Source organism: Epinephelus fuscoguttatus, linkage group LG5 (genome assembly GCF_011397635.1).
Source record: "Epinephelus fuscoguttatus linkage group LG5, E.fuscoguttatus.final_Chr_v1".
Taxonomy (NCBI): domain Eukaryota; kingdom Metazoa; phylum Chordata; class Actinopteri; order Perciformes; family Serranidae; genus Epinephelus; species Epinephelus fuscoguttatus.
The window spans coordinates 14,797,852-14,824,419 of record NC_064756.1 but is presented as its reverse complement, the minus strand read 5'-3'; positions in this window follow the sequence as shown (position 1 = coordinate 14,824,419).

Here is a 26,568-nt window from a genome sequence, read left to right as displayed (position 1 = left end):
TTCATATTAGTATAAGGTAGAGGTTCTTGAAAATGTTTAGAGCTCAGACTTCCTAATTAAGTGAACAATATGGCATATTAATGAAGCATTGCTTTCATAAGGCTCAGGTTAATGAGTCCTCCAAATATCAATAATTACTACTGACCCTAAATCAGTGGCCAAGCTCCTCCTGGGTATTCTGTAGTTATTTATTTCTGCTCCGTCTATCTACCGATGCCTAGAACAATTAGGCGAGACAATAATCCTAAATGTTGGTTGATTAAGTGCTTTGGGTGACAAGGTCACAGCCAGGACATCCTAGCTAAATAAAGACAGGCATCAGCATGTCCCATTTAATTTCTTCATTTCAGTAACTGAGTATGATTTATGAATATTGATAAGGGCTGGGAGGGGAGTTTTCTCCAATTCTGGCAGTTTGTTTTCCCCCATGTCCTAAACAATGTTTACTACCAGCCTTCATTAGTTCTTCAAAATCCCCAATGCATCTCTTCTTTCGACTTTACCTCTTGTGCGGCTCATACTTGTATTGCTCTTTGTGGTTTGTTGAAAGTATACTATGCAGGATTTTCCTAAAAAAAGACTCAAAAGTAATCCCTCTTAATCATCACTTATGACCCTCAAGTGCACGGTGGTGTATTTATCTGCCGAGACCCTCTGCCTGTATTTTCTTCTTTCTTTTTTCTTCTTGTTTTGCAATGTTCAGGATGTTCCGGGACACAGCGTGCAGGTCAGGTCAGGACTTTATAAAAAGGTTGCAATCAAACCGTAATTAGCATGCAACCAAGAGGAAACTACAAAAATCGCACACACAGCACCAAAAAAATGCAAACAAGTTCCAAAGTTTGTTTTAAAACGAGAGCGAATCTGAGGTTGGCTCTCACTTTTGCTTTTGCTGCATTGTATACCCTTAAGTGTCAACACTGTGATCATAATTGTGAATGACAATCTCACCCAACTCAGGTTTTTCTTCTTTTCTCACAGTCCAGTCGAGCAATCAAAAGTTCCCAGCTGTCCTTTTTCGGGACAGTGTTCTACCTTAACTGTTGTTTTTGCTGACTAAGCCTTAATCGCGGTGATTAAACATGTAAACAGATTAGAAATATTAATCCTTTGTTGTTTGAGGTGATGGACAGCCCCAAGGTGGCTGATTTTGTTTGTTCATTTTCTTGTTGTTAATTTTCTTTCTTTTATCTATTCTCCCTGGCGCTGAATGTGTGTATCTGTACGCAAGTGTGTGTGGCGAAGGCCTATCTCTCCTGAGATGGCTGGAGATGGAAGTAGTTGTTTGTTTTTATCCTCTACCCTTTTTTTTTTTTTTGCCTCTCCTTCCCTTCCTCTCGGAGAAGACGACCGAGTACTGTACCACCCGCTAATCAGCAGTGCTGAGATTAACTCCATGGAAAACCAAACAAACAAAGAAAGAGAGAGATTTTTCTTCTCCGCCTGGACTTGGCATGCATTCCTCCCTTCCCTGGATCCCTCGTTCCTTGTCCGAACGGAGACGAGAGGGAATGTAGAACAAAGGAGTAAGCATCCCTTTGTTGGGATTAGGTGAAAAGAGAAAGGCTCTTGTCTTACAGGCACTGGGCGCATGTTTCCCCATCTAATTTAATAACGCGTGCCTTTGTGCCTCTATACACACACACACACACACACACACACACACATATATATATATATATATATATATATATATATATAGGGAGAGAGAGAGAGAGAGAGAGAGAGAGAGAAAGTGGTGCAAACCTCACACTTATGTACTAATATGTTGGAATCTTATACCATGACTACAAGACAAAGTGATTCCAATGACCTGTAAATGGCAGAGAAAGCTTTGAAGACACATGTGTTTGTGCATGGAACTCTATGTCGCTATATGCATGTGTGTTTGTTTGTGATAACAGAGGCTGTAAAAACAATAACTGCAATCTGCAGCATTGTGGCACATCCTCATGTGCTTTGATTGGATCTAAATTGCCTTTGTTAATTTTCGCTCATTTACAGTCCAGTTGCAAAAATAAGCATGACATGAGTCCTCTCTGTATGTCTCTGCACTTGTTAAGATTGATTGACGCTCCTGCCCTAAACATCACTGACAGATTCATCTGTATGTGTTTGTGTGTGCAAATTCATGCATGGTCTTTATAATGGATTCATCTCCTGGGAAAATCATTACGATGGTGAACAGCTAACACAGCCAAAACTGGTGTCACATTTAATTCCTTCCTCTGCACAAACTCTTCATCTAAGAGCCCTCTTGTCTTCAATGAAGTTGCCTTTAACCTGATACAACATGATAGCTGTGATTAAAATGATATCACTCCACTCCCTCTGGCTCAGGGTCAGTGGTCCTTTGGGAAATCGGGAGGGGCCGATGATAATCATGGTATGTCTCCTTATTCTGAACATATTTAGTTTGAGGGAGGGATTTGCAGATGAAGAAAAGATTTGATGGGGATAATCAATTTAGCCACTAATCCAAATGGCCTTCCAGGTGACAGGATGGGGCTATTGACCTTGTGTCAAGCTGGAAATCACAGAGAATTAAGCATTTGAGATCTCAGGGTCTTCACAAAGTCATCATAGAGGGAAGAGACCTTTTGTCTGTGTCGGTGTGCCATATTTCAGGATTAATTTTGCAGTTTTAAAGTCATCTTTTACAACACAGGAAAATCACTACAACCTTAACTAAACCCTCTAAATGTAATGCTCATTGCTATTGGCTGCTTCTAACTGACTGATTGCCCTCACTCTGAGTGTTATCGGCTAATGCTCACCTCAGCATGTCTGTATTCCCCTCTCTGGAAACAAGAGGGCCATGAACAGGTATTTTAACTTAATTCAGTTTGGACCCAAAGCCATATCCAAACTTATCAGTTTTTCCTGATGCTGACTGACACATAGAAATGTATTTTGGATCACGAGACACTCACTCAGCAAGGCAAAGTGTAGAAAAAGAATGAGAAGAGGAGGGATAAGGAAATAAAGATGTAGATGATAAAAAGGAGAGAAAAAGAGATGAGAGGGGTGGTAATAAAATATTGAGCGCCTAGAGTCAAACTGCCTTTTCTCAAACAACCTGTGACATGTCAAGGTCAATAATCACACCGCATTTTTACTCTTTGTGCAACTATTTGTGTTTTGTCACCTACACACACTCGCACACACGCGTGGACCTGCACACAGACAAATAAACACACCGTGACCCCTCTGAACCCTCTGCAAGAGTAAATGAGTTCTTTCCTTCGGGGTAAAACTCCAGAGTGAAAAAGTGTTTACAAGTGAGTGTGTGCTCTTTGCGAATGTGTATCTTGCGTGCGCCTGTTTGTGTGTGTGTCCGAGTGTGCTTCTGCATATGTGCGTACTGCTGTGGCTCTCAGGCCAGGCGAACGCAGGTCCCGACCCTGTCATTGTGTGGGAGTAGGGAATAGCGGGAGGCAACGGAGCTGGAAACACAGAAAATCAGAACAAGACCTGCAAGAAGCCCCCGTGGGCTTTTTACAGCCAGCAAGAGAACAGCCCTGCGGCACGACAAAATATGACACAAACACACACCACTCCTAACAAGAGACAATCAGAGGGGTAGACAGGGGGAAGAGAGGAGACGGGAAAAGAAGAGAAGAGAAGAGTTCATTGTTTTCGTGTATTATCAACGTGTCTGGATGACACTAAGAGCAAAGGGCTGTCAGAAAGAGGAAGAACGAAATGAGAGATGTAGGGAGTGGCGAACAAAACATGTTAATCATGGCAGTGGCAGTCCTATAGAGTCGACTGTCCTCATTCTGTCCTGTGTGTGTATATGTGTGTAAATCCATGTACGTGCTGTGTATGTGTGACTGTGTGTGTATGTGTGTGTCTGTGCAGAGGCGGTCATGTCAAAGCGAACAGCTAATGAATTAAACAAAACCTGAGTGGGAGTGTTTAAGTGATGCGCTAAGTGCTTACAGTATGCATTTTACTGGTCTGTGTTTTGTCTTGGAGTGTCTACAGTATGCTTTGTTAGTGCAAGTGTGTGTATGTGTGAGTGTGTGTGTGCAGCTCTCCCCTGCACAAGAAAAGACTATCTTATCTTTATCTTTGCCAAACAGCTTGACATGCAGTAGTGTGGACACAGACATGATCTGTGTGCCTTGAGTTGAATCCATTCATCGACATCTGGCTGCACACTGTTAAGACTACTTCAAATTTAATGTGCACCGCAAAGGCAGTAAAAAGGAAAGGAGTGCAGAGACATAAAGCGGTTCCTTGAAAATGTGTAGATGTTTCAAATTGAACTAATAGATTTAGGTGGAGATGGTGCATGTGCTATATAGAGATTGTCCTTGCCCAAAAATGACCCCATATGTTGTTTGTATAAGCAACCAGTCACCTGACATCAAAGGAAGTCAGGTGACACAGCCTGGTCTCACTCCCACAGTTTTAAAAAACATCATAAAGGCAGTGGCCCTCAGCGTCAGATACAGAGGCACAATGAGCCCTTTAGCATCTGTATGAGATGCACTTGCTAAAAAAAAAAAAAAGACCAGACAGAAATGCCAAAAAATGCAGTTCTCTGAATGGCCACTTGAGGCTGGCTCTACAAGCGAATGAATCCCCATAGACTCCCATGTTAAAATGCCCAACTTTAAAGCAGAAATTAACATGCTTACAGCCTGGTACTAAAAGCTGTTTTGCTCTCTATAGCTAATTCCCCCCTTCATGACAATATAATAATTAATAATTAAGTGTGGGCTGCTGTGACATGACAGGCTGTCTGCCGATTGTGTCCTTGGCTTCTCAGTTAGATCCACCCCTTACTCCTCCACAGCTCCAGCCTGTCACCAAAAATGCTCACTTCTGGCTCCGACAAAAAAAAAAAAATCAAAACAAAGACAGCCGAAATGGCGCATTTGAGCCTTCAAAAAGGGGTTTACAAATCAGTGGGTGACATCACAGTGACTACATCAATTATTTTTACCATCTATGCTTTCAACCAAATCCAGGTGAAGCCATCAATGTCATTATTAGATTTTTAAAGCAATGGATGTAGTATGAAGAGTGAGAAAGTTGACCTATGGGTAGATAGGTCCAACAAGCACAGGACTTTGACCCAGGAGACTGGTGTTTGTGTCCCATGTGAAACTAAAAGTCAACATTGAATTAATATGTCAAGTCAGTTGTTAGTCATTTGCCACTCCTTTGTCAGTCGTTTGTCACATGAGTTGACTGATATTACTAACTTAAACTACAATCTTTTCCTTGCCTTAACCAAGTAGTTTGGTTCCACACTCTTCCAGACCCAAGATACAGCACAAAAGGCTGTCCCCAGCATCATTATACTGATGCCAGGGGCTTTTGCCCAAGCGTCCAAAGTGATAAGTAGGGGTGAGATCACGTTGGGTGATGTAGTACAAAGATTGACAGTCCATGCAGGAAGGCGGTCGGGGTGCATGTCATATAACACGTCGTCATGTTACATAAAGTACGTAACGTGATGTTACATATCTACGGAAGTTACGTACTTACTTTAACCCAAACCATGATTCTTTTCCTAAACCTAAGCACACTGGTAGAGGGGCTAATTTAGTTAGCAGGAAGCAATGTTTGTGACTGTATGGGTTGGAGGACTTGATTGGAAAGCGAGGTTATCACCAAGCCATGTGACGTGGCTGACATGGACAAAACCATGGACAAAAATGAAACCATTTAAAAAAATAGCAAGTATGTGATTAAAAAGCATGAATGATGTAAAGTAGATCCTGGCAATATATCTAACTGCTGCGTATGTTATTCCTTCAGGGCCAAAACCAAGACTTTAATGCCCTCTATTGTGAATAGATGATAAATCTTGCTACTTTCTTGCTCCGTCAAAGGGCGAACTAAATATCTGATTTGTTCCAATAATTACTTTCATGCTGCAATTTCTTCAAACTTCCAGCAGCTTTGCAATAAATCAATAAACCTTCATATTTAGAAGCCTAATACGTTCTCATATCAATGACTGTCAAATCGAAAGTGGGGAACAAAACCTTGTCTGTTCTATGTTTCGTCTCCTGTTGGTGGGTTTGGCCTTTGGTTGCCCTTTAGACTATGGATTGGACCTTTAAATGTGTTGGGTCTCGTTGTGTTAGTCTATTATCATAGACACTATGTATAGATGGGCTGTTAATTAAGGTTAAGTGGTCTGCTCAGCCTCTCGCTACGGTGCAATTGATGTTAGAATGACATAACAGCAGGCTTTACGAGGAGGTGCACAAGCGTTTGTACATGAATAAACACAGGCGTGCATATGGGAAAGCGAGCAAATGTGTATTGTATGGAGCAATTGTGTTTGAAACCACGAACGCGCAGGCAGACACACACAGAAGCAATTCTCCTCTCTAGCCTGACCCTGTGAGCTTGTTGAGCTGTGTGATGCGAATGTGTTATGACACTCTCTGCAGGCATGCAAAATTAAACAGGGGCTCCCACAGGAGGAACCATACATACTTAAGCTGTGATTTCCACTGCTTCATATAAGCCAAGGACGTGGAGAGCTGCTGCTTGAGACACTCTCGCACCCACTTTTGCACACAAACACACAGACACACATGTTGTACCATTGAAAATGTAGAGTTTGCATTATGTATCCTTGCTTTTTCCATACCGAACAGAATGTCTTGGTTTCTTTACAAGGCCGTAGATATCACTAAGACATGCACTCGAATTTTCTTCATTTCTTTCTCTAGGTGTTTTTCTCTGTGTATTATGGATTTGTCCTCAAGTCATCCTCCTTGCTATACAACCTTCAATACATTTCTCTGTTATTTGTGTAATTACATGCTGTTGTTGCACAACCATGCATACATGTGAGCACAAATAAATGTATACCAGCACACATATACAAATAAATACTGTAGTTTAAGATATTATATCAGAGACGAACAGACTCTTTGTAACTGGAGACCAGGGTCATCTGGCTTTTATTCCCAGATCCTGAGTGAGGAATATATAAGTTTAAGTGATTGTCATTCTCTTATATAGCAAGATAATAATATAACCGTAAGTGCTATATCGTAGGCAACTGGACTTGCTTGCGTTTCTTGAAGATGTTTTGCCTCTCATCCAAGAAGCTTCTTCAGTTCTAAATGACCGGTACGAAGTCTCGAAGTACGAAGTTTCGTACCAGACATTTACAACTGAAGAAGCTTCTTGGATGAGAGATGAAATGTCTTCAAGAAACGCAAGCAAGTCCAGTTGCCTACGATATAGCACTTATGATTACCATGACCTGGATGACTGAGAATCTTCACCGACAACATAATAATATACTGTCTATCTGTGAATGGTAAATACACTCACTGGCCACTTTAGTAAGCATGTCTTGCTAGTTCTGGGTTGGCCCCCCTTGTGCCTTTAGAGCTAACTTATTTCTTCATGGCATATATTCAAAAAGGTGCTGGAAACATTCCTCAGAGTTTTTTGTCAGTATTGACATGCTAGTAATCTGACTTGCCGGATGCAGACTATGACTGTAAGCACGTCATTGGCCAACTGTTTAGGCTGTCAATCTCCCCCTCTTCTGCTGTCTGCGTGTTACTGTTTCCGAATCCCCTTGAAAACAACAACAACCTCTGAACTAACCACCTACATGCTGAATATGGCATGTAGGGTTGTTATGAAGATCTAAAACGAATAAAATAGTTTGTGAACTCATCTCAGAGAAGCTCAGACTCTCCTGCAGGACTCTCATGTCTGACATTACACCAGTGACGGTGACTTCAGCAATGTCATGATCGGCTCCACCTCACACAAGCTTCTGTGATTTCGTCGTAATAATGTTCTGCTTGTACAGCCAGCAGATCAACTGTGGTTTTAACAAGTCTAGTGAGTTCCTCAAGAGCCTCAAGTGGAGTGAGGCTTCACCTCTGGGGCTCCGATTATCAATTTATGTTTATCTTCTTAATCTCTAAAACTTGAATCACACAGTGACATATGACTGTTGGTGTTTTTTGTTTTCTTTCATGGAACCATTTTAATGACAGGGATCGCCTCCAAATCTGGGCTTAGTGCCGCCAAAGACAACTATGATTGGTTTAAAGAAATACAAACAAGTCAGAGCATTTTCCCCCTATAGAAGGGAGATAATCAATGATTGTAGACCTTTCTCCAGTGCTTGTGCAGTTGCTACACATTTGTCGGCTGCACATGCGAGATACGGATCTTCTTTTCCTCTGCATCCCAAAGATGAACTGTTGGATTGAGACTCTGGAATGTGGAGGTAAAGAAACCAGTTTAGGATGATTTGACGTTTGTGACATCACCAGCCCATCTGGCCTCGGACTGGCACCAACAACCATTAGTCATCTGTATTAATGAGCAGTTGAACAAGTGTACCTAATAAAGTGGATGGTGAGTATATTTCACTTGTTCGAAAAATCCCGGCCTTGATCCTTGCTCACATATTCAACACCCATGATCCTTTTTCTTTGCAGACAGTCTTTTTCACTTCCCCTTCTTCATTATCACCTTGTCATCTATTACTGGTCTATTTAAACTTAAAATACAGGAGTTATTTTGCTCTCCGCTTTTATTTAAACTAATTTGAAATCTACTTGTAGGCATGTTTGAGCAAACAGCATAAAAAGGGAAAATGATAACACTGATTCTTGTGGAGGAACAAATCAAACCTCAGCTAGAAGACCGGGGTCAATGCTGAAAAGCAGCTGTGTTGTTGAAGAATCCTTGAGCAAGACACTAAATCCCCGCCATCTTTATGTGCGCTGCTCTGCTCTGACCCCTTCACTCTGACCTCCCTGTGTAGGGAGGAACGTGACAAGACAATTTCCTGGTTGGAATTAATGAAGTATCACTTTAATACTTAGAAATGCTGTTTAAAGGCTGTGGTAAAGCCACTAAGTTTGATTTCATCGGACTCATGCAAAGGAGGGCCAGGCAAAAATGTCGTCCTCACAAAGAGGAAATTCACAAGTTCAATAGTGCTTTTTAAGCAATGGCGTGGCATTTGGATTAGTTTTGAGGTTTTGAGGTATTGCTATTTACGATTTTAAGCTACGGTCAGTGTTATTTTGTACAGCCGGACCCCTCACTCTTCATGGAGGTCTGAAGAAAACGAAATCAAAAAAAAAGTTGAAATAAAACAAGACCTTGTATATTCTAAGGTAGCCATTTGATTGGCTGCGAGTTTGGTAATGTCCACTTCTGAAAACAGCACTTAGTTTTTAGATTAGTTTTTATGTTTTGGTACAAATAGCTTTCTTCCGAGCAATATATTTTTAAAGTATAGCAACAGTCCACTGGGTCCTCACCATTTTCAAAGCAACAGTTAAGCATACATTTTTTTCCAGATGTCCGTGACCACTGATTAATCTTTGCAATTTTGAAGCATCCAAGTGGCTCCTCCGGGTAAATAGCAAGCCAGAAAAACAAGTGATAAACAATATAAAAATGATTAGCAGTGCACAAGTGGTTTATTTAAGGAACATTTCAAAAGACAAAGTTTAAACTCTCTCGCTCTCTAGCTTCTCTCAATAATAAAAGATTCTACTTTGTAGGCATTTAGTGTATTCCTCCCCAATTTAGTTTAATGCATGCACCCGTCTCCTCACACACACGTACCTTCTTTTAGCCATATACTGTACACAGATAAGAGTCAAATTCAGTGCTCAGATCCTCAAGGTGTCTCATTTTCATGGATAGATGTCTCATGCATAGAGAATGGCTCATAATGTTCAGTGTCTGAATAATAGAATACCTGAGGGTAACTCACCCACAAGAGAAAAGCTGATGACGACCATGTGTGTGTGTGGCTGTGTGCATGTTTGTTTGTTTTCTTGCAGCTGGTGTGTGTGTGTGTGTGTGTGTGTGTGTGTGTGTGTGTGTGTGAGAGAGAGAACGATGCAGGGACACACAGCGAGCAAGCACGAGTGAGAAACGCATTTTCATGTGTAAAATATCCCCGCTGCACCCACATGGGAGTCATTGGCAGGATGAACTTTTTCTCACCTGCGATGTGTTACACTCCTCTTGAAAGCACACGAGCCCAAAGCAACATCCTGACCCACTTCAAGCAGAAGAAAGCCAGGCCACCTGCAGTAAAAGCACCAAAATGTCAAACAAGAGGTGCGCAGTCAAGGTTCAGCAAACACTCCACAGGGAGTGAAAGTGAGAAATGATGAGATGAAGTGATTCAAAGGCTATTAAGAAGGAGAGTTAGCAAACGGCCGAATGAGAAATCGATCTCAAAAGGATGAACGAAATCATTTCAAAGGATTTCTTGCGAGGTGTTTGGTCAAACTAGCCAGTAACTCGGGTCTCATACTGCATACAGATGGTTGCATCACTTTCAAGGTTTGAGATAAATCAAGTTCTGCCCAAGTTTTTTATTTGAATATCTGCAATGATTTCACCACTATCCTCTGGTTGAGTCATTGAAAAGTGTGGGAGAAAATACCACAAATACCCTTTAGCTGTGACACTTAACTTTTAAAAAAAAGTACATAAAAACATATCCAGCATTTCTTTGAAGTGTAAACATCTGCATTGTTATATCTAAAGTCCACTTTTATTTATGCGTTAAATGATCCAAGTATGACACTTTTTCCTCTCATTTAATTTGTTGGAAACAGGCTAGTTCATAAGTGGGGGCACTGAGTTCTTCCGCGCAGAATTATAAGAGGACAGCTCATTTGTATTAGCAGCACGACGGCTGTGTCATCTGGGGCCAGAGCATTGTGGGAAGAAAACATATGTATAAAGTCCCCAGGACATTACTTGTGATCTAAGTCCCATTCTGGACCCTGCTGATGACTCTTTACTTGTACATATTAAGCATTACAATTTCACATGTGAGGACAGCCCCAGGAGCAGATCCTGTTCACAATAACTCTTTATATACATTTTTTACTCCTCATGCACAGACACATGCAAATGCATAGTGCACTCTCAAACGGCTAGCATTCTTTGAAGACGCAAACTCAAAGCCATTTCCCAGTAGGGAGAAACACTCACGCAGCGGGTCGTATTTTCACTTCATTTCCTTGGTAATATGAGGAACACAGTTGTGAGTAATGCCAAAATGATACACTGAGAGAAATCTCGGTAGGCCACCTGTAAACACGAGGAGCTTCAAAGTTGAATTGCCAACACTTTAACTAGTTTGTTTTCAGTGGAGATGTGGGTAAGCTAAGCTCTTTAGGAAAATATTGCTTTTCAGAAACAGAGGGTGCTCCACACTTGGTTTTTCAGGTCTCAGTGTGACTGAAGTTTATGCGAGAGTACCTCTCTGCTCTGGTTTGTCATATGTTAGCAGCTGCAGCAGGTGGTCCGCCCTTCGTCTCAACAGATCACAGGTGCTGGAACTCTGCTCTGCTCTCATTATCAACCCAAATTCAATTATGTAATAAGAGGCCTCAGCTCCTATGAAGTTGAATGGAATTGATCTTGATAAGGAGCAGAGACCCGTGAAATCTGCAGGGTCTGTGACCCACAGACCAAATAATAAGAAATACTGAGAAGATAGATGAGGCTGCCATGATGAGCAGAGGCCTGCTGTGTGTGTGTGTGTGTGTGTGTGTGTGTGTGTGTGTGTGTGTGTGTGTGTGTGTGTAAAAAATGCTCTACAGTCCAAGCCTTGGAAGTATATTTAGTAGTCAAGATACGCTTTTGTGTATTACTTGTGTATGTATCAGTGTTTTGTAATTCCGATTGTAAAACCCTTTGTAACAAAGCAGGAGTCTGACAGGTGTACACCTACAGGGATTGATGTCATTCAGACAAGCACGTGTACACACACACTCTCACACACATACATATGCATACTCAAACACGTTTCTCTGTGTGTATGTACACGCTCTTCTGGTAACAGAGTCTCCCAGGCCAGCCAAAGCTCCACACTTGTCCAAAGCACTGTACTTTCATGTCAATTTGCCATTTCACAAGGGGCGGACAGCTCACTGGACCATTCTCAATCTATCCTTGGCCCTGGATGAAAAGTTTCTCTGGCAAAAACTTCTGCATATAAACAACACTGCTGCTATCTCTATCTTTATTTCATGATTCATATGCTCTTAAAATGAAAATTGTATACTTTACATTATTCCATCTAGCAGTTTCCAATTAATTAAATAAAAAAAAACATCTGGAGAGCATTCTGAATGCTTTTCGTATGAATAGAAAAAGGTTGTAAGGTCATTGTTACACAAATTCCTTTTTTGTATTGGGATTGCTCTTAAAATCTTTTTTGGAATGATAATCTTTTTGGAGTGGGTATTTAAGCCATTGTCAGAGATGGTTCATACAAACAGCAATGTTAAGTGTGCCACATTGCTGCTTCTTAAGATTTTGTTTTGTATCCCTAGCTCTAAATGTTTTTTTTTTTTTAAGATTATTTTTTTGGGCTTTTTTGCCTTTAATGTATAGGACAGAGTGAAATGGGGCGAGAGAGAGAGTGGGGGGTGAGATGCAGTAAATGGTTGCAAGCCGGACTCGAACCTGCGGCCACTGCATTGAGGCATCACCTCTGTACATGGGGCGCTGGCACTATCCACTAGACTACTGACGCCCCCTAAATGTTTTTCTTACAGTTTATCAAATCAGATTTTTTCCTTTGCTGTGCGTGTCTGACCTGAGGAGTTTCTCAAGACTGAACTTTTTTTTCATTCAACTCATACAGCTATTTTTAAGGCTCACAATCCAGTAGTTTGTCCTTATTGTTGAATATCATCTATGCTGATGATAGTCAACTTAAAGTAATTGTTTTGATCAAACCAGATGGTTAGATAACTTCATTTACATACAAAAAAACACGACTTTAGCCTCAATTACACCATTTAGCAGAAACATTTGACTATATACAGTCTCATAGTTTACTTTATATGAGCTAGCCTTTATAAATATACTCTAGATATACCTTTTGATTCTCAATCTAAACACATTAACCATGAGATTATGTCAAAAACCAACACATCTGAACTTCTACTCAGTGAGTGATCCACCAGCTCTGCACTCTCACAGTCATTACATAATCCATAGCCTTGGTCGATTGCGACCTCACAGCACCTGGGTATCCATAGCAAGCCAGTTAATTGCTTTGTAGAAAGCCATCACAGTCATAGAAAAAAAACATTAAGCTTCACATTCTTGGACATAAAAGACCATCTCACATTCATAGGCCTAATAAAATAACAGAAGCCACCCACTCACCCTAGCCAGCAAAAGCAATGAGGCTGTCAATGACACTGAAATTAAGGAAATTATGGTTTATTTCAACCTGGCGGATTTCCCATAAATGTGGCTATTATGAACCTATAGGTCCTGCCCACTTTGCACTTGTCATTTCCGTTGCAGAGATTCAAGAAAACAAGGGCTCTCTTGCAAAACAACATTAATCAGGGCAAGCTGTGAGAGCCCCCTAAAGCTTCCATTTAAACATAATCATGAATCATTTCAGAAGCTTGTCTCTGACTGAAAGTAAAGATGACGCCTGAAATGCCATTATGGCTAACTGCATAGGGATCTACATCTGGGGCAACATGCACATCAGTGGGCTCCTATGGTTCACAGCAGAATATCCCGAGAGCTTCAGAAGACTCCCACTGCGGGACAGATTGGTAGACTGTCAGCCTCTTTTGCCTCACTAACTACATAAACTGTTTACAGACGGGGGTAATCAACAATAGCCTTTCAACAAAAACCAACATGACAACAGAAAATCGCTAATTTTATAGTGGTGGAATGGAACGGGACAGTGGGTCAAGAACAGGATCCATTGTGTTGCTCAAATCACACCAGAACACGTCACTAGGAACGCGTCATCAGCACAACTATTCTTTTCCTATATGGACTGGCGCACCCACCGTGGGCTCCTTTCTTGCGACAAGTCAGGCATTTTTGTAGCAGTTTTTAAATGTGCATAAAAGTCAAATATTCCCAACAGTTCACACTTTTTGCAAATGTTATGCTTGGCCCAGGCAGCCAGTAAAATTAAACAAGATGTGGCATTTACTATTGTTTTGATGGTGGTGGAAGGAACATTGATACAACGACAAATACAGATTATAACTGCGCGCAGCGAAGGGCCAGGTCCGGGCATTTTAGGCAATTCTGAGCAACAAGAAAATTTAGGAATTTAGCAACACAATCTGCCTTTTTCATCAGCTGAGGCTTGAACTCACAACCTCTGAGACTAAGAATCAATTTCTATCTCACTGAGCTAATTAGTCAGTGACAATTCATGTGTAGCTTCACAAACTGACTAAGCCAGACGTGCAGGTTTAGCAGCCGTCCATGCATGGAAAAGCAGATTTCAAACCACTGTAAAAAATTCAATTATCGAAACAAAAATCTGAAAATACACATATTGCATCTAGACAGCATGGAGATGTTGGTAATTTATTTCAACAATGATTGATTTGCTTCATAAGTGAAAAACTGATGTTTAACTAGTTGAGCTATGTGCAAAGTGAGAAGCCTCAGAAGGTTTCACACTGAAGTATTGACACTGGATCTTTGTGCAAAGTTTGGTTTATTTTCAAGCATGAGAAGGCAGATTTTCTAGCAGAAAAAACGCTTGAAGGTGCTGCACAGTGATCAGTCACGCTCAGGCAACTTTAAGCAATAAGCTGGAGCTCAAGAAGATGTTTACATTACAATGTGGATTCTGCACCAGGCTCGAATCTGCAACCTTTGGAACCTAAGATGGTCATCTAGCGCTCTGAGCTAATTGGCAAGTAGCAACTCAACAGTGGCTTCACAAATTGAGTAAGCCATTCACTGCTGTGTAGGAAAGCAGCCACCTGTGCATGGAAAGGCAGATTTGAAACCACTGTAAAAAATTCAGTTATTAAGACAAAAATCTGAAAATACACATATTGCATCTAGACAGCATGGAGATGTTGGTAATTTGTTTGTAACAATGATTGATTTGCTCCATAAGTGAAAAACTGATGTTTAAAATTGCCATTTTTACATTGACTCCAATTGTTCACATTAGAGCAAAATTCAAAATGCTGTCAAAAATTCAGTTTTTGAGATAAAATTCTGAAATTTGCCACACATCATCTACCATGACTCTAGAATTTTGTCTTTTTTTCATGAACATTGAAGATTTATTTAGCAAGAATTTGCATGTATATGTTTACAGTACTGTTTGCAGTCAAACATTTTGTTGCACTGTAGGCTCAATTTTTGATAAATCAAAAATCTGAGAAACTTAGCTATGTAGGACAGTCTGAAGATGCTCTGTAGCAAGTTTGGTGTCAATTGAGCAAAACTTGTGGGAGGAGATAGGTTTAATAAGTTTTACAGTTTTTGAAAAAAAAAACAGTGATGAACTTCATAATTTTTAATAGGTTTAAATGTACAAAAGTTTCTTCAGTATTGGGGCTACAGTGTGATGAAAGTGAAGTTGTAGCACATATGGTTGATTTGTTATGAATTTTCAAAGTTTTGAACTTTAGACGCTTGCTGTAGCGCCACCATCAGGACTATTGGCTCGAGTTTACAGCTGAGGATATCTGGCATGAGACTGGACCTTTGTGCAAAGTTTGGTGAGTTTTCACCCATGGGAAGTATAATTTCCTTGGAAGAAGAAGAAGAAGAAGAAAGAAGAAGAAGAAGAAGAATACCTAGGATTACAATAGTGTCCTGGCAGCTTAGCTGCCCGGACCCTAATGAAAGGCTGATGTTGGTGGTATATAATTCAGATGAAGGTCACCCTATTATTCAAATACTACTTGACGAACCAACCCGGTCTCGCTATGAAGTCGTCAAAGTCCGGCGCTTGGGCAGTGACTTGCGGCATCAGACACTGACGAAAAGAGCTGTCCTTTAATGTCTGCGTTATACGTGGCCAGTCGCCATTAGAATTTAATGATGATCAGTGGCGTCGGGGGGAAACATGGCTGGACAAGAATAAAAGTTAAAGTGGCGAAAGTCTAGGTTGGGTGGTAGTGGTGGTGGATACGTCCAACAAACACAGACTTTGACTCTGAGGGCGGTGTTCAAACCCAAACCCTGTGCTTTTTTCCTAAACATGTGTTAATGTGTTATACCGACATAGTGCATTTAGTTTGAAAGAGACTGTATGTAAACTGTAAATTTAAGACGATGCATGTAACAGGCAGAACTTGAACTTGACACAGCATCCCAGAACGTCAACTACCAACGCACTCCGAATGCCTTTTACAAACATCCATATGTGACGAGGTCAGAGCGAGAATGTGAATCTCTAATTAATGGGCTAGCTAGCCAGTCAGCTGTTGGACTGAGAGAGATCTATGTGAGGGAAGGGGAAATTCATATCCCATGTCATGATAGTTTCATGCATCTCTACGTCTTTGATAGAGAGACCACATTTAAGGGGAGGCATGGTGGAGATGACAGGAGATTAGTTTGTGTCTGTTTTTCTATTCCCAGTTGTACATGCAGCCCCGCTTCACAGGCAGACCGCACCATTTTGCCTAATGCACTATGTCAAGGCAGATTTTGGTAAGTGGCTCCGCCAGTCCTATGCATCTTAGTGTGATCGGGGCCTTCCTGTAACTGACATCTCCGGATTCCTGTAACTGTATATGATTAAATTAGAGCACTAATAACCTACAGGCAACCTTGATCAGAATGTATTTGAGTGTTGTGTTGTTTAGCCTGTGGTTTGCTTTAACATATTGTGGTAATACCTTGCAAAAAAAGAGCACATCATCGTAAGTCATGCTGAGCAAAAGCACCCCATTTTAGATGCTGCTTTTGTTGGATTGTGATAGAAAGTGTACATGTATTTGTCATTTGCGCATGTGCTGGTTCATATGAGTGTGTCTGTATGAGTGTGTTTCTGTGCATGTGTGTGTATGCTTTTGTATATTTGTGTGGCAACCGCTGACAGTAAATACCCACTGAGGGAAGCTGTCATTTGTTCAGATTTCATTTGGATTGTCTATGTTCCCTTGGCAACTGGTGAAGGGGATTAGTAAGTACTCTATGTCTGGTCTTAGAGGTCAAGGATAGCTCTCTGTCATTCTCTTTTCTGTGTGACACACACACACACACACACACACACACACACACACACACACACGCATTTACACTCACAGACATAAAGCATTTTTTGTGCCACTCGCCCCTCTGCTCTTGGTTTAAAATGCAAAGCAGCAGGAGATTAAAAGTCACAGTCCTGGCTGTCGGTCTCAGACTGCCGTCGCCACTGTTTGAAAACACATTTTGTGCAGTCGGTCTGAAGTCAATAAGGTTGCTGGGGAGATAAGGCAATAGGCAGACATAGGAAGAGAAGGTGAAAAGAAAGAGAGAAAAAGAGGCAGAGAATAGCAGACCAGGACAGAAATAGTGAAAGTGGAGAGGTCACTGTGCAACAACTTGAACAAACTAGAACCCACTTATGCTGTATCTCTGTCCATCTTTCTGCATCCCGCCTCCCATCACCCTCCTATCTCTGACGAGATAAACAGGCTGGAAAAAGCTAAGTCGGGTGACAAGAGCTGGTTTTGAATTTGAGCCTGTTCCAATTGGATTTCTTATTAAACGTGCTTTTAGAGATCACTTATTGAAGTGGGGAGTGGACCCACTCTGCTGACACATGTAAGTCATGTTAACAATGGGGCAGATGGGAGGTGTGGCCAGCCTTCACAAAAGTGATCCAATGAAATGTAATTACTGTGCAACAATGCAAAGTAGGACATCTGCATTTACAGGAGCACAGTGTAAGAATGCAATATTTTCAGAATCACTCAGTGGAATCAGATTTGATGAACTATAAATTATACCGAACCATATGGACAGCTGCAGGGACATTTGAAGACCGGTAAACACTGCAACTGTAAAATGTTAACTACCTCCTAAGCAGGCAAACAGAAAGGCAAATATGCAAATAGATTTAAAGCACACATTGAAAAACACACACTCATTCTGAGATTCTAAACTTTACAATTAAAGAGCAGCAGTTTGAAATTTAAAACCCACTTTCTTTAATTTCAATGGCTGATCTCACAGATGGGAACATTTCTGCTATATCTTGCCCTTGTCCTAAAAGGAGAAGATACAGTGTGGTTTCAGCAATCTTTTCTAATGGATACAGACAAATAGATGAATAAATAAATTTCACTTTACCTTTTATTTCAAGCCCTATCAACGCCAATCAACAGCAGCATCATGCTGCCCTAGTTTGTGATTGTAGAAAGCATGCTGGTGTTCCGGCAGCAAAAGAGGTGTGACTGGCAGGATGGGTAACACAACAGCGTCAGCCTCTCGTGTGACATCAACATATGTGTTGGCAGTGCTTTTTAAACAAAATCAATGGCATAACATGGCAATAATAATAATTTACCATCCCTGTTACATGTCGGGTGATCTCATCCTTTGCTTGGAGGGTAAGGAACAGTTGCTGTTCTTCCTCTTTGAGTTAGCTGCTAACTGCTTCTAGCTGCTTTTTAAATCTCCTGTGGTCGGTCACACATATGATTGTAGAAAACAAGTGTTGGACACTCTGGTTCCATATGGATTTCTTTTATTTTGCATACATTTCGGCCTTTGGGCCTTCTTCAAGATCAACAAACACTGATCATTGCCAGTGATCGGCACCTCATTATAAGTCTTGGTCTGTGTTACTTTTATATTTTAAAATGGTCAGTCACACATAACGGCACACCTGTCCCATCTCTGTTCCCATCCTGTTGGCCGTCCCTTTTACACAGATGTCATTTTGAAGCTGTTGCTACCTCTGCTGCCTGCTTAAAGACTGTCTCCTAATTCCACAACTGTACATTTTCTAATGGCCAGGAGGAATAAAGGCGCAACATTCCCACCTTGAACAGGCAGTGTGCTAGGGCAATGGAAAATGGACTGTTGAAGGTATGGTGTGGTTGAAAAAGGCATCTACTATATTCCAAATAGGACATTAAAAAAATGTTTGATTAGTTTAACATTCAAAAGTGTTTGTAGCACCCCGGACAGTGAGGGTCAAATAGAGTCAAAGCATTTTTGATGGCTGAGATTGAAGCCAAAAAGTGGAAATCATGACAATGAAGCAGAACCAACATGAACTCTCAGTAGGAAATTGGAAGCTAATTTGAGGCCCTGTCGTCAGTTAAACATATGTTCAAGGATTGGAAGAAGCAACAGATTTGTCTTTTTTTTCTGATGAGTGTAGCTGAAAAGAAACAGACACAATATTGTATAATGTGTCACTGCTGCACTGGAAAAAAGTTATGGGAACTGTAGATCACTCAACTTGCCTACCACCTGCTGTAGAAGATGCTAATTTATCTTAGAATATGGACAGTAAACCCCAAAAACAAAGTCTGGGATACCACTGCAAATTAGGACAGTGGAACAGTTATTAGGCCAGTCGTGACATGGGGTCTTTGGCTGTCCGTATTGAAATACTGCCTTTAAACACAGCTCTGTCTGATACTGTTGCTGATTTCTGGATTTGAGCTTTTATCTTCTCGTTTATGTGCTGCTAGTAAACATAACTCCTGATGGTGATATGGTATCAAAGGTAAGTACAACAGTATACTGTGTCACCCATTTTGCTGTGTGTGCCTGTATGGCATGGTGTGTTATAGGTATTGTTTTTTATATTCAAATTTCTCACCCTAAAGGAAAAGTAGCAAACTAGATTATCATGGCAAGTCATTAATGCAAGATAGTGTGGTGCTAAATGAAAGCTCAATATAGTGGAGTCCATTTCTCAGTGGAGTCTGTGATGGGAGGGTGAAATTTGTTAATGTGGCTTACCTTACTTTTTACCGTGGTAATCATGGACTTGTTGGTTGCAATATGATTGTGGACCAGCCTTAAATGGAAGTTCAATGGCTGCTCTGTGTGCACCATGGCAACAATGAGCTCCATTGCTTATGATGTATGTGGGTGGTTTTGTAAAAAAAAATGCAACCATATTTCTTTAGAGTAACTGACAGATTCAATTGTTCATGTGAAATACCATGTCAGTGTAAGGTGTCCATTAATATACCAGATGCAGACAAATCAGCGCCCACTCCAGGCTAGTCAGCCCACTAGGCAGGACACCTATCACTGACACCATGCTTACACCCAGGGACTACATCAGCTCCATCAGAGAGCCCATTTCTCCCTTAAACTTACATAAGTGGTCTCCAACTGTGATCCACCCCATACTGTGTTTCAGCCATAGAGATAATGGTTGCTCAAGTTCTTCCATAGCTGCCACACAAGCAGAAGACATATGAGGATAAATAAAGTGACAATACATCCAACAGCATTTATAATAACATCTGCAAGGACAAACATACATGTACGTAGGGCAAGATCATAAAAGGTGTCAATCCAATCAGAGCTGCGGATTTCAATGTCAACAAGTAGGACATGCATGTAGGAGAACTCCAAAGCTTCCTGTAGTCTCATCTATGTACATGGAGAAGCACAGAACTCTTCCAAGAGCTGATTCCTATGACTCACTATAACAACTCTTATGTACCATGACTGGACTCAAACAGCAGTAAATAAACAACTGTCTTGTTTGGATAGGAGAACAAACAGATTTCCTAGCAAGACAAGGTGACAGGTCCAAGCAAACATAAAACAATCTCTGGGTCAATACCATAAAGATGTACTGTCGGGGGACTTGCCTCTGATTAGCTATATCCACTGTCAACACCCATATACACACTATCCATCACAAGACATCTATAATATGCGTTAAGCTGCCATGTGCAAACTTCACAAACTTGACTCTTAATCCAAATCCAAACACAGTTTTCTTTAGTTTTGACTTTGTGGGGGATTTACGTTGACTGCAGTAACAAAATGCAAGAGTGGAAAGCTCCTTGCTGGCCCTGTTTGTCCTGCCTTTGTCTTTGGCCCATCCAGACCCCATGCTGATATAAGCCCTATGCTTTACCAAGACAGCCTGTCGTTTTTTATGATGAAACCAGATGAGATTTAGAGAGGGATCTGAGGAGAGGCGGGAAGAGGGATGGATTTTTTCTCCTCTGACACCCCAGTGGAGGAACTACAACGTCCGATTTTCATTTCAGAGTAAAAACTCAGGGGAGTCTGAGTTATGGACATGACAACAAACGCTATTTTACTGCCCATGATGCGCTCTGTTTGTCCACCTTGCTCCATCTCTATGATGATTCTCTCTCCGCCTGTCTGGCTGACGCGCTTAGTTGTCTGCTTGTGGATCGTTGCGTCTGTCTGCCCATCTATCCGTCTTTTTGCGAGTCAGTTTGTCTTTCAGCTTGTCCCTGTGTTATTTTGTACCTCAGTCTTTATGCCTGTCAGTAGCTGAAGAAGTACAATGTAATTTTTTTTTTTTGCCTTTGCCATCGACTACCCGCCCTAATAATGGATGCAATGTTCAGTTCCCTAGCCAATGTGACTCTTTCACATGATCTATCCATCTGCTGTTTTTGAACCACAATCACTTCCCTTTGCATTCCTTCTGTGGTGATAGTATTGAATGTAGCCCTCTGTGCCTCAGAAATAGCTTTACATTTGTGGTGTCATTAAATGCCTTTGTTGGCAGATCATTTGGTTGTTCATTATGTGGGATAGTTTTATGAGCTGTCCCCTGACTTGTGCAATAGTCATGCTTGTGATACATGCAGATAATTATCCAGCAGCAATCATCTCTCAGATGGTCAATAACAATATGACATTAGGCTGATAGAGTGAAGGTATATACTGTGTTATTGCAACCCAATAGGGATTTACATGAGACCATATACTGAACCTCTGTTGTGCTTCATGAGGAGGAGGAGGAGGGGAAGAGGGAGGGAGGTTGTGTAATATTATTTCTGTGGTTTGAAGTGGAAGGAGAGGTCTGTGTTGTGGCCATGGGGATGGACATAAAAACCACATACCCATGTTATTCAAAGGGAAAAAAAGAGATGTGAAGACCAAAAAGCATGATTATGGGAAATAGAAATGCAATGCATTTCTGGAGCCCTGGAGACACACACAATACAGTATGTTCTATGTTTCTGTGCCTATGTTACATACACTGCACTACTATGTATACATAAAGAGTGTTGGCAATGCCCACACAAGGCACATTACATATGATAACCCTGTCAGTTCTCTACTACAGCTTGGTTATGTTTTGTTTTGTCGACAATATATAATTCATCTTGAGCTGCATGGAGTGTGTATCTCAAAAACATAGATTTTTTTTGTTTGGAAGCATAAATTACATTTCAAAGTCTATATGTTTCATGTTTCAAGTACAGCCTAGTTAGTCTACTTCTTGTGTACAGTGCCAAGATCCAAAGAATACAAATGTGCAGAATCCACTCTCACATTACTTAATGATAAACCCATTCTTAATTTTTCTGTGGCATATGAGGGACTATTATTGCAAGGCAGCAATACTTGTGCAGCTCCTCAGTCCAAGAAAAATTTCCCTACGAGGACAATTAGGTATATCATATCGTATCATATGATATCATAGATTCATAGCAAGATCAGCTGTCTCGCTCCTGGGGGAACTCGGAGTGCAGGGAAAGAGTTTGAGGAAGACAGTGAAGAAAATGTCAAAAGAAGCAGCTAGATCTAGTCAGTGGATTTGGATGAGGAAGAATAATGTCAGTTGGGGCCAGCAGGGGGAACTACTAGGCAGGCTACATAACCCCTTGAGATCAGGTGAAGAGATCCACCAATCAGTCCTCTCAGGAGAAAATCCAGGAAGAGGAAGATTATTTGAGTGTGGGAGTGGCCTATTTGAATCCCTTTTGTTTGAGACCATGCTGCAAGGTGAGTGTGTTCACTTATTCTGTGAGTTTATCTTTTCTATCTCCTTTAACTTTAGCTTAAATTGGAGTTATGATATGTAGCGTGTGAAATAGGGTATGGTGAATGTGCTAGGAAAGGTAGTATCGGCACGGTCACTACCAGGAGCTTGCATAAACGGAGCCTGGGTTTATTGAAGGTGGCAGTGCTGTTTGGGCTGAGAAAGCCTGTGAGTTTATCCTCTCTATCTCCTTCAACTTTCGCTTATTTTGGAATTATGATATGTAGTATGTGAAATAGGGTATGGTGAATGTGCGAGAAAAGGTAGTATCGGCACAGTTGCTACCTGGAGCTCGCATAAATGGAGCCTAGGTTTGTTGACGGTGGCAGTGCTGTTTGGGCTGAGAAAGCCATGTGTAATGTAAGGTAAAGGGGGTTGTTGGGTCGGTGTGGGAAGCAGTGGGAGCTGGCATTAGGGGAGTGTCTCTGGGACGCCAGAGATCACTGATCACTGTCTAGCCTCCTGGAGGTGTCGTAGGACCAACTAGATGAAACACTGGTGAAAGGAGGTTCCCACATGATGACCCCAAAGACGTGTTAGTTATCACTGCTCACTGGTCTGTATAGTTAAGCCTTGCCATAATAGCTTATCATAGGGCTTAGGAGGTTATTCACTGAGCGCTGATCCTTTATCTAGAGCACAAACTTCGTATTACAGGTTCACATTTTACGGTACTATTAAACAGACCGTTGGCCAAAAAGGAGTGTCAGCACTTTGCCTGGAAAAGGGAAACCAGCACCCACTCCTGGAGCCAAACCTGGGAGAGTAGCTCACCAACAAGCTGATGTCCTGGCCCGGTGGAGCACAACCTGACCAAACTATATGTAACTGGTCCCAGATAAGCACCAGAAAAATGGACTGATTTACAGTCGTCGTTGTTGGTACTTAGCTAGTTAGCTACTTTTCCCCATGAGAATAATGTATCCTAAACTAAAGACACATTCCTGGAATCGACCATTTGACAAATAATGATTACAGCTAAGTATAAGAATGCATAATGATGTTTCATTGGTGCATCATCAGTGGCCATCACTGTACAACTGAAAAAGTATAGTCCACAATGAATGCATTTTTTGCCATATTATGACTCTACCACCAGCAGGTCAAAAATCATAAGCCTATTGTAGCCCCATCTCCTTGTTTTTAGCTGGAAGTAGTGGGGTGCAGCACGGATATTTGCTGCAATAGTAAACAGTGAGCCATAAAAGCACATAGTTTACAGAGGTGCAGTTTCAGTTCAGCTCAGCCAATCAGAACTTTTAGACAGACTTTTAGGATCCCTTTTGAAATACAGCACTGCAAAAACAGTAACATTCTGTGAAACTTCAGATTGTGGAGTGGAAGTTGAGAGTAAGTTGGAGGAGGATGAGGAGGATAAGGAAGAAGAGACTGACGATGTTTACAGCATCCCAACAGCCTTAGGCACAATTACATCCATTACTGTGTTTCAGCGAGAAGTGGAGGAAGATGAGGGGATGAAAGAGACCAGACAAGGGGTAGGAATGATGGAGAGAATGGAGAAGGCGGTGGGAGGTTCGCTGAAGGAGGAGACAGGGGAGTGCAGGACAAAGAGGGAGTAAATAAGAAAATTGAAAGTGAAAAGACATAAAGGGAGGAGATAATAATAATAATATTGTCGCCAAAGGGCAAAAATGTGACGATCAAATCTTTCATCCTTATTGATTTTGCTGTTGGACATTATAGTGGTTTCATACAGGGGTCAGAGGACAAATGAGTGGGACTGGTAAACTGCTTTATGACTGTGACGCATGCTGCATGGACAAACAGAAACACTGACAGAGAACAGAGAACAAAGTGGACACATAATGGACATACGGCTAATGCTAACATGCTGCAGATTTCTATGTATTGGAGTAGGGAGACGATAGTTGTAGCTACCGTGTGTTTGTGAAGCTTTGGAATAAGCTCTAAATGAGCTCCCAGAGATATCTGGGTGCACATACACTACAGTATAAATCCACCAGCATGGTGTTAGTGTGTGGAGAGAAAAAGTGGTAATGGACATTTCTTTTCAGCTTCTTTGTACTTGCACAGCTTCAAAATTCCCTGATATCAAAGTATTAATTTGGGGTGTTTGTTAGACTCTCTTGCTTCCATCTCTTTCTCTTTTTCCTTCTCTCTCTTTGCTCTACTAGTTTGTGTTCATGTTGTGCCCTACTTCTCATCAGTCAGTTCAGTTAATCGATAAACTGGGAAGGGTTATATCCTCAAGGAGAACATGTGCTCCAATTTGTGCTTGTATGTGTTGGGTATTTTTGTGTCTTGTGCTAAATGTGCTCTAGACAATACTGCAGTTTTCTATTCGGATATTCATAGCTGTTTTCAGGTATGGGTGTGTATACCTCTTCTAAGTCTATACTTTTTTATTGTTGCATCATTGTGAGGCTTGAGGCAAAAATACCATCAATAAATCATAATAACAGGTTGGACGAGGAAAAAAAAAACAGAAAACACCTTCAAGAAACTAATATAATTTTGAATGTCTTGCTAAATAATGCCACCAACTGAAGTCAACCAAACAATGTTTTCATTTATTCATTTATTCATTTTGCCTGTTTATTCCTTCTCAGGGTCATGAGGACAGAAGCTTTTTTTTTTTTTTGCTGTTTCAAAAATTGCATGCAGGTAGCAAAAACTAATGGGATTTTAATTTCACGGACACTTTCACTTTGAATTCTGGAGTTTACATGAGTCTACAAAACATCTGTTTAACAAAAGAAAAAGGCATCAGTTATATCGACAGAGTTCACCAAATTCAGCAAGCAATAAGAAACTTCTTTTCACTCAATAAGTGGCATTATTTTACCCTTTTAATTAACCGAAGCTTTTCGGTAAAGGGGCTGACTAAGTGACTGAATTCTCGCCTTCAGCATTTTCAACATTCTTGTTTGAAATGTGCAAGCACTCATGTGAGTGTTGCTAAACTGTGTGCTACATGATTAGAGCAGGTTTGAAGCCTCGTAATTCTCCTGACTAATAGAGACGATGTGTGACACCACACCTCATGTCAGCTTCAGTATATCATCCTGGCACTGTGAAGCAATACACACACACTCCAGCCTCTAAGATACACACACACACACACACACAATGCCAGACCTGGGTGAATGGCACTCTAGGTGGTTGCCCATGTCGCCGATAGGAGGCTCCGCCACTGTACACACACCCTAATCACAGTAGTCAGTTCACTTCTTTGCTATTACATTCACAATGTGTTCCATACCATCTTATTTTCCACAGAGAACAACATCCTGTGTCTGTAATCATTTGTGACATAATAGCTTGGCTGGGTAAAAGCATCCATCGATTCTCAAGAACATAAATACATATTTTTATTTTCAATGTCATTCACCGTCAGCCTCGATTATTAATGCCATTGTTGAAATAATAACACATTTCACTTTAATTATAGACTTAGAAAACCAGAGGCAGCACACATACAGTATATTTTATTGTACACAAAGCAACACAAGCACAGTCTTTACAACCATTATCTAAGTCACTCATTTTTTATGTGATGATGACTTCATAAAGACCCCCTCACACCCCCCCCCCACACACACACAGGAATTCAAATACATGGATGCACAGAGACGGAGCAGCAGCACATCCATCTCAGTAAGTCTTCATTATGGGTGATGTGTCTACCATGCACTGCTTTATATTTAATAGTGATAAATATAGCAGAGTGTTCATTGCTGTTTCAGGACATGGGGCATACATCAACAGGAAAAATTATGTGTGTATATATAGCAGGTTTATAGTCTTTATCCTGTCATCTGTGTCTC